The sequence below is a fragment of the Caretta caretta genome, chromosome 6, assembly GCF_965140235.1.
Source record: "Caretta caretta isolate rCarCar2 chromosome 6, rCarCar1.hap1, whole genome shotgun sequence".
In the NCBI taxonomy this organism is placed as follows: domain Eukaryota; kingdom Metazoa; phylum Chordata; order Testudines; family Cheloniidae; genus Caretta; species Caretta caretta.
The window spans coordinates 6,431,125-6,439,064 of record NC_134211.1 but is presented as its reverse complement, the minus strand read 5'-3'; the positions used below and the strand labels follow the sequence as shown (position 1 = coordinate 6,439,064).

At 42.3% G+C, this 7,940-nt stretch overlaps 1 pseudogene; it reads left to right on the top strand.

The window, feature by feature from the left end:
- The first annotated feature begins 3,641 nt into the window (after positions 1-3,641).
- LOC142072415 (up-regulator of cell proliferation-like) lies at positions 3,642-7,626 on the top strand (annotated as a pseudogene).
- The last annotated feature ends 314 nt before the right edge of the window (positions 7,627-7,940 follow it).

Sequence of the window (7,940 nt, the reverse complement as noted above, 5' to 3'; positions counted from 1 at the left end):
AGGGCTCAAATGTACTTGAGCCATCCAGCTACTGTGAGAGTGGACTGTCTGGAAAGACTCTTGCCTAGGCTCACAGCACATGCACGTTTCAATCTCTTTGGCTCATGAGTGTTTGCACGCAGTGTTCTAGAAAGCCAAAGGTTTCCTTTAATAGATGTTTTCAGTATTGCTTCCTCAAACGGGCAGTGAGTGCCACACACTGGCTGAAATAAATGCTGAGTGACTGAGATCAAGTAGGGGATGTTGAGCTCTGTGGTGCACAATCCCCTCCATTATAAGACTGCTGATTTTGCAAAATGCTGTGTTTTTGACGAGCTGTGTCTGGGGAACTCCTTGCTCAAATGACCCCGAAATTTGGGTCACTAACCCTATCCTGTTCCCCCATGAGACAACAAATTTCAAGACAGTCCAAGTAAGCATACAGATCTTACAGCACTTAGAAGAATTAACATTTTAGTAGAAAGGGCTTCTCAATCTAAACTAAAGTAGAGCTGGTGCTTCATTATAGAAGCATAGGACTGGAAGGGACCTCGAGAGGTCATCAAGTCCAGTCCCCTGCCCTCATGGCATGACCAAGCACCATCTAGACCACCCCTGACAGGTGTTTGTCTAACCTGCTCTTAAAAATCTCCAATGACGGAGATTCCACAACCTCCCTAGGCAATTTATTCCAGTGCTTAACCACCCTGACAGTTCGGACATTAGGAAAAATTTCCTATCAAAACTTCCCTTGCTGCAATTTAAGCCAATTGCTTCTTGTCCAATCACCAGAGGATAGGAAAATAATTTTTCTTCCTCCTCCTTATAACAACCTTTTAGGTACTTGAAAACTGTTATCATGTCCCTTCTCAGTCTTCTCTTTTCCAGACTAAACAAACCCAATTTTTTCAATCTTCCCTCATAGGTCATGCTTTCTAGATCTTGAATCATTTTTGTTGCTCTTCTCTGGACTTTTTCCAGTTTGTCCACATCTTTACTGAAATGTGGCACCCAGAACTGGACACAATACTCCAGCTGAGGCATAATCAACGTGGACTGGAGCAGAAGAATTACTTTGCATGACTTGCTTACAACACTCCTGCTAATACATCCCAGAATGAGTTTTTTTTTTTTTTTTTTGCAACAGTCTTACACTGTTAACTCATATTTAGCTTGTGGTCCACTCTGACCTCTTGATCCCTTTTTTGCAGTAATCCTTCCCAGGCAGTCATTTTCCATTTTGTACATGTACAACTGATTGTTCCTTCCTAAGTGGAATATTTTGCATTTGTTCTTATTGAATTTCGTCCTAGTTACCTCAGACCATTTCTCCAGTTTGTCCAGCTCATTTTCAATTACAATCCTATCCTCCAAAGCACTTGCAACTCCTCCCACCTTGGTATCGTCTGCAAATTTTATAAGTGTACTCTCTATGCCATTATCTAAATCATTGATGACTATATTGAACAGAACTAGACCCAGAACTGATCCTTGCAGAAGCCCACTCGTTATGCCCTTCCAGCATGACTGTGAGCCATTGATAACTACTCTGGGAATGGTTATCCAACCAGTTATGCACCAACCTTATAATAGCTCCATCATGGTTGTATTTCCCTAGTTTTTTAATGAGAAGGTCATTTGAGACTATATCAGATGCCTTACTAAAGTCTCGATATACCACATCTACAGCTTCCCCCCATCCACACAGTCGTCAGCCTGTCAAAGAAAACTATCAGGTCAGTTTGATATGATTTGTTCTTGACAAATCCATGCTGACTATTACATATCGCCTTATTATCTTCTAGATGTTTGCAAATTGATTCCTTCATTATTTGCTCCATTATCTTTCCGGGTCCAGAAGTTAAGCTTACTGGTCTGTAATTCCCTGGGTTGTCCTTATTTCCCTTTTTATAGATAGGCACTATATGTGCCCTTTTCCAGTCTTCTGGAATATCACCCGTCTTCCATGACTTTTCAAAGATAATAGCTAATGGCTCAGATTTCTCCTCAGTCAGCTCCTTGTGTATTCTAGGTTGCACTTCATTGGGCTCTAGTGACTTGAAGACATCTCACTTGTCTAAGTAATTTTCAACTTGCTCTTTCCCTGTTTTGAACCTACCCCATTTTCACTGGTGTTCACTATGTTAGGCATCCAATTGCCACCAACCTTCTTAGTGAAAACCGAAACAAAGAAGTCATTAAGCACGTCTGCCATTTCCACATTTTCTGTTATTGCTTTTTTGTCTTCATTGAGTAATGGGCCTACTCTGTCCTTGGTCTTCCTCTTGCTTCTAATGTATTTGTAGAATGTTTTCTTGTTACCCTTTATGTCTCTAGCTTGTTTGATTTCCTTTTGTGCCTTGGCCTTTCTAATTTTGCCCCTACATACTTGTGTTGTTGGTTTGTATTCATCCTTTGTCATCTGACCTAGTTTCCACTTTTTGTAGGATTCTTTTTTTTTATTTTTAGATCATGGAAGATCTCCTGGTTAAGCCAGGGTGGTCTCTTGCCACTCTTCCTATCTTTCCTGTGCAGTGGAATAGTTTGCTCTTGTGACCTTAATAATGTCTCTATAACACATAATAAATGGGTTAATTGTTTATCAGGTCCAAATACCCTAACACTGCACTGGAGACATTACCGTACCAGGACTGGCCTGGAGGTGTCTTAGCATTAGCTCCCCATGTTGCAATGTGGGTAAATTTGCTTTGTAAGTAATGACAGTACTCACAGCTCCCCAAAAGGACAGAGAAAGTAGCGTGAGTGAAGGGACTTATTTGGTCGCTGGGAGGTAAGCAAAGCCACAGTGCTGTTAGCTACACCTGTAAAAGACATGTCCCAGCAAAGAGATGGAGGAAGATATGAAGAAAATCAAAAATAAGTCTTCCCAGAAGGTGTAATCTGCACTGAGTGCTGAAAGGGAAATAAAGGGTCAGATCCTCCGGATGAGCCATTGATGCCCAGCACAGCTCAGGGTGACGGGTGTAGGCTACCATCACAGCCACCTGATCCTCAGACTGCCAGGCACCAGTCTGATCCTGAGCAGCAGCTTAGAGCAGACAAGGGATCATTCCAGCTTCTGGGATCACCACAGAGACAGGGTCCTGAGTCTATGCCCCCTCCTCCAGTAGCTGTGAGCTGGGATGTCATAGAGCTGGTTATACTGGAAGATTTTCTAGGAAATTCTCAGTTGGCCACTTAAGCCATTTTCAAGTGGACTCTGCACTGTGCTGAGGATAAGGATTGGGATCAAACAATGCAAACCAACCTAGTGGAGTTCAAAGTGGGCCAGAACTATGTTTTATTTGCATGGAAGTAATCCCATTGGCTTCATTTTTGTTATACCAATATAAGTAAGAGAAGAATTGAACCCAGGATGTATAAGTCATCTGTTACTGGGTACTGCTTTTCTTTAAATTACAAACATCAGGCTGTCTATGGAATAAGTAAACTGTATATAAAGTCACCATTTTCTACTCTGAAATTTTGGTTTGTTTTAACTTCCTTCTGCAGAAAGAAGTAAAGCATTTCAAGATGTCCTGTCCAGATTAAACCTGGAGAAGCACAGAAGCATCAAGATCAGGCTGAGGGATGTTTTGGAGATCTGCCCAGAAAGCATCAAGAACAGAATTCCAGAGGCATTAGGTGATTTACCTTGGCATTTCCTGAGGAAGGTCATGGCTCTGAATGGGACGGCCAGAAATACAAGCATTGGGCACAAGGCTCCTGAAGAAGAAATGGATGATTATGAGGAGAAACTGCATACTGATGGCACTTTCTGTTTTAGTGACACTGAGATGAAAGTTTCTCTGCAATCTCTTGATGTTCTTTGTGCTGTTCTGCTTTGCTCAGTTTCCTACAGCAGGAGATCCTGTCCAAAATGTCCATGTGCCAGTTTGCCCTCCCTCTGCTGCTACCCGCCCTCAACACCCCCAAGGGCACCCTACTACTGTGGGTCATGAGGGACATTGTGAGGAAGTGGAGGCCGCACTCCCTGGCACAGAGCAGAGGGTTCAGAGAGGAGAGCCTGGTGCTCACAGAAATGCCAATGATTTCTTTTCTGTGGATGGGGAGCTGCAGCTTCTCCAAGTCCCAACTCCTCAATGAGGTTCTCAGCCCCTCCCAGCAGCACCACGATTTCTTTATCCATTGGGACATGGAGTCTGGGAACTTCCTTCAGAAAATCGCAGATGGGCTGGTTGAGATTTCCTGGTATTTCCCTGGGGGAACGGAAATTTCTGATCTTTTCCCAGAACCCATTGCAGTTACAAATCTGCACGGAGACATTGAGTCCCACTGGCTACAGTTTAGCTTTTTAACAGCGGTCTCCTCCGCAGTGTTCATAGTTACCGAGAGCATCAGTGAGAGAGAATACGAGCTGTTATCATCTCTGAAAAAATCCAGCTCTAAATATTACTTCATCCTCAACTGCAAGAATAAGAAACCCAAAGAAACTCTGGGATTTCTTAATAAGCTGTCCTCAGTGTTGAAACTGAGCAAATCACTAATACTGGTGAAAGATAGTACCATGAATAATGCAGGATTTGTGGAAAAAGGTGAAGTCCACCATAGGAACCATAGTGAATTCATCTCCGAAGACAGTGAGTTTGGAAGCCATGGCTGTGACGGCACGTGACCTAGGAATCCAGGTGGATGAGGAGTGTCAGGCATGTCAGTGTGCGAGGAAATATACTGAAGAAATCACTGCAGAAATAAGAGATGGGGCAAAATACAAAAGGGAAATGCTGAGCCTGCAAGGAGACCCATGGAAAAACTTGGCTCAATTGGAAAAAGAGATGTGCCAAATGAAAAGGCAAGGGGACGTGGCCATTGAAGACTATAAATCTGTGCTGAAACAGAAATGGTTAGAGATACGTAGACAGCGGAATCAGTGTCACCGTACTAATGGTTTGACTAAGTTTATCAATGGAATAGTACAGTTGAATCCAGTGGAGAAACATTACTTTCTGAAATGGATGAAATTTAGCCTGGATAATATTGCTAGGGGGAATCTTTCTGAAATGTGGGCAGACTATAAAGAGAAATGTGAAACTCCAGGAGTGGACCGAAAACAGATGGAGGAATTAGATAAATTAATATCTGATAGTTCCTTGGGGGTGGAGCATTTCATGCGTGAGTTGGGACAGTTCTATGACGCTGAATGCTCAATGGTTAAAGAAGGGAAAATGGAAGAAAGCCAAAGACCATTCTCCCATCTCCCATGCACAGCAGCTGACCTGATGCTGGAAGGGTTTCCTGTGGAGCTGATCGATGGAGATGCCTCCAACATCCCCATGAACTGGGTAGTAGATGTTCTAACTCATCTCCATATCAGACTAGGGGGTAGATCCAGAATGGTGGTTATAACAGTGCTGGGAGTGCAGAGCACTGGGAAATCGACTCTTCTCAACACCATGTTCGGCCTGCAGTTGATCAATGTAGCGATCGATGTACGCGAGGAGTGTTCATGACACTCATTAAAGTTACAGAAGCTGTTCAGGAGCTGCTTGGCTGTGATTTCATCCTGGTGATAGACACTGAAGGTCTGAAGGCCCCTGAACTAACAGCACTGGAAGACAGTTATCAACATGACAATGAGCTGGCCACCCTGGTGATTGGACTGAGTGACATCACCATCGTTAACATGACCATGGAGAATGCCACAGAAATGAAGGATGTTCTGCAAATTGTGGTCCATGCATTTCTCAGTATGGAGGAAATAGGACAACAGCCAAACTGCCAGTTCGTGCACCAGAATGTCAGTGATGTGTCTGCTCATGATCAAAACATGAGGGACAGGAAACACCTCCTGGAGCAGCTGAATGAAATGACCAAAGCTGCAGCAAGGATGGAAAAGCAAAGCAGGGAAATGGCATTTTCTGATATTGTGGAGTATGACCCAGAAAAACACAATTGGTACATGCCTGGCTTGCGGCATGGAGTCCCTCCCATGGCTCCCGTAAACACTGGATACAGTGAGAGTGTGTGTGAGCTAAAGAAATACCTGTTTGAATTCATAGAGAACCGTTCACGGAAAAGAGCTGGAAAGGATATTCCTGATTTTATTGTATGGTTGAAGAGCCTGTGGAAGTCAGTGAAACATGAGAACTTCATCTTTAGCTTTAGAAATAGCCTTGTAGCTTAAGCCTATCACCAGCTGTCTATGAAGTATTCTGAATGGGAATGGGGTTTCCGCAAGGAGATGTATCTCTGGATATCTGAAAAAGAAACTTTTATCCCGAATCAGCTGCCAGAGACACTAGAGGGTGATCTCTTTCACAGCTTAAAAATGGAAGCACAAGGGAAGCTACAGCAGGGAGAACAGAAGCTCTTGAATAACTTAGAACAGTATTTTAAAAGTGAAGCTCCAAATTTGAACCTGATAGAAAAGTACAGAGAAGATTTCAAAAGGAGCACAAATAGCCTCAAAAGAGAACTTGAAAATTCTTCAACCAGTAACTGTAAGGAAGCAATTCGAATACGAAGAGGACAGCACAAGATAGACAATATCCAGTCTGAGTACAAGCAGAAAATTGAAGGGGAAGTTGACAGACTCTTGGCTGAATACCGAAACGGAGAAGATAAATTAGACCATGAGAAACTGAAAAAAGAATTTGAAACGATGTGGCGAGAAACCTTGTCAGAGTTAACGCTCTGTACTTTACAGAAATGTCAAGTTGTTCAAGATATGGATCTCCAGTTGAGAAAGGATCTGAAGCACAGAGGGGGTGCTGTCAGACAGATACTGCAACATGCAAAAAGCCTGCTGGATTATAGAATGAAGTCTTTCACAATGAAGAAGGAGTACTTAAACTTAAAATGGACCAGAGCAGTTGCAGAATACTTCTCACAGGAATGTTACTGTAAAACTGAAGAGTTTGCTCTATCTTTAATGACTGAATGCAAGAAATACATTGAAGAAAAAGTTAAATCCAAAACAGACTATGATGAAACCTATTGTGGAGAACTGCTGCATATGGTTAATGAGAGGTTAAAAGAGGAGGATATTGAGCAACTTCACACTTCTCCTTTGTTTGAAGTTGACCTGAAGCGTCACGTTTTGGGGGAAGCAGCTTGGCATTTCAGAAGATGCATGAAGATTTTATCAAAGAAAACGATCCTCAGCAACGTCTGGAGAAGCTGAAACCTCATTATTTCTCCATATTTACTGATCTCTATTTGGAAAAGAAGGAAAGCCAAACAAGGGTGAGGAATTTCTGCGATCAGTGTCTCAAACCTGCCCTGGTGGGTTATGTCAACAAAAGGCTCGGACTAGAAATAGTTGACAATTTTCTCAGCAGTGAACAGGCCCTTGAATACGCCAGCCAAAGCTTCTTTCAGTTCTTTTTGCTAAAGAAGCTGCTGGAAGAGATGAACTTTGACAACTATGTGAAATAGATAAGTAACTATGAAGAGTTTGTCAAATCCTGGATACAGAGATGTCTGATAGACCACTATGAAGGGAAGGCAAGTTTGAGAGATTTGGAGAAAGGGATTCTATCCAGAATAATAAATAAAATCAAGGGAATTCTGAAAAACTCCATAAATAAAAACAATAACACAGTTTCTGCCTTTTTAGACAGCTTTTGCAAAGAGCTGCAGCAGGACCTGGCCATTTCCAGCAATAGCTTAGTTGAAGACCATTAGAATCCGTTGAAGACAATTAAACTGCTATATTTAGAGCATGACTGTCATTTACTCTCCCTATTGTGCATTAAGAAATTAGTATTCTTGTTTTAATGTAATCACGCATAAGAAGCAACAGAAAACCATTTACAGTTAAACAAAATAAACTTGGGAACGGACTTTTTTGTGCTGGCTTATTTATTTTGAAATGTTGCCTTGGAACTTTTTGTTTTATTTAGCCCTGAGAGGAAGGATAGTGGGTGAGGTCAGCAAACATTTCAGGAGATGTGATACTTCCAAAGAACAAACCCAAGATCCCAAGTGATGCAGGAACC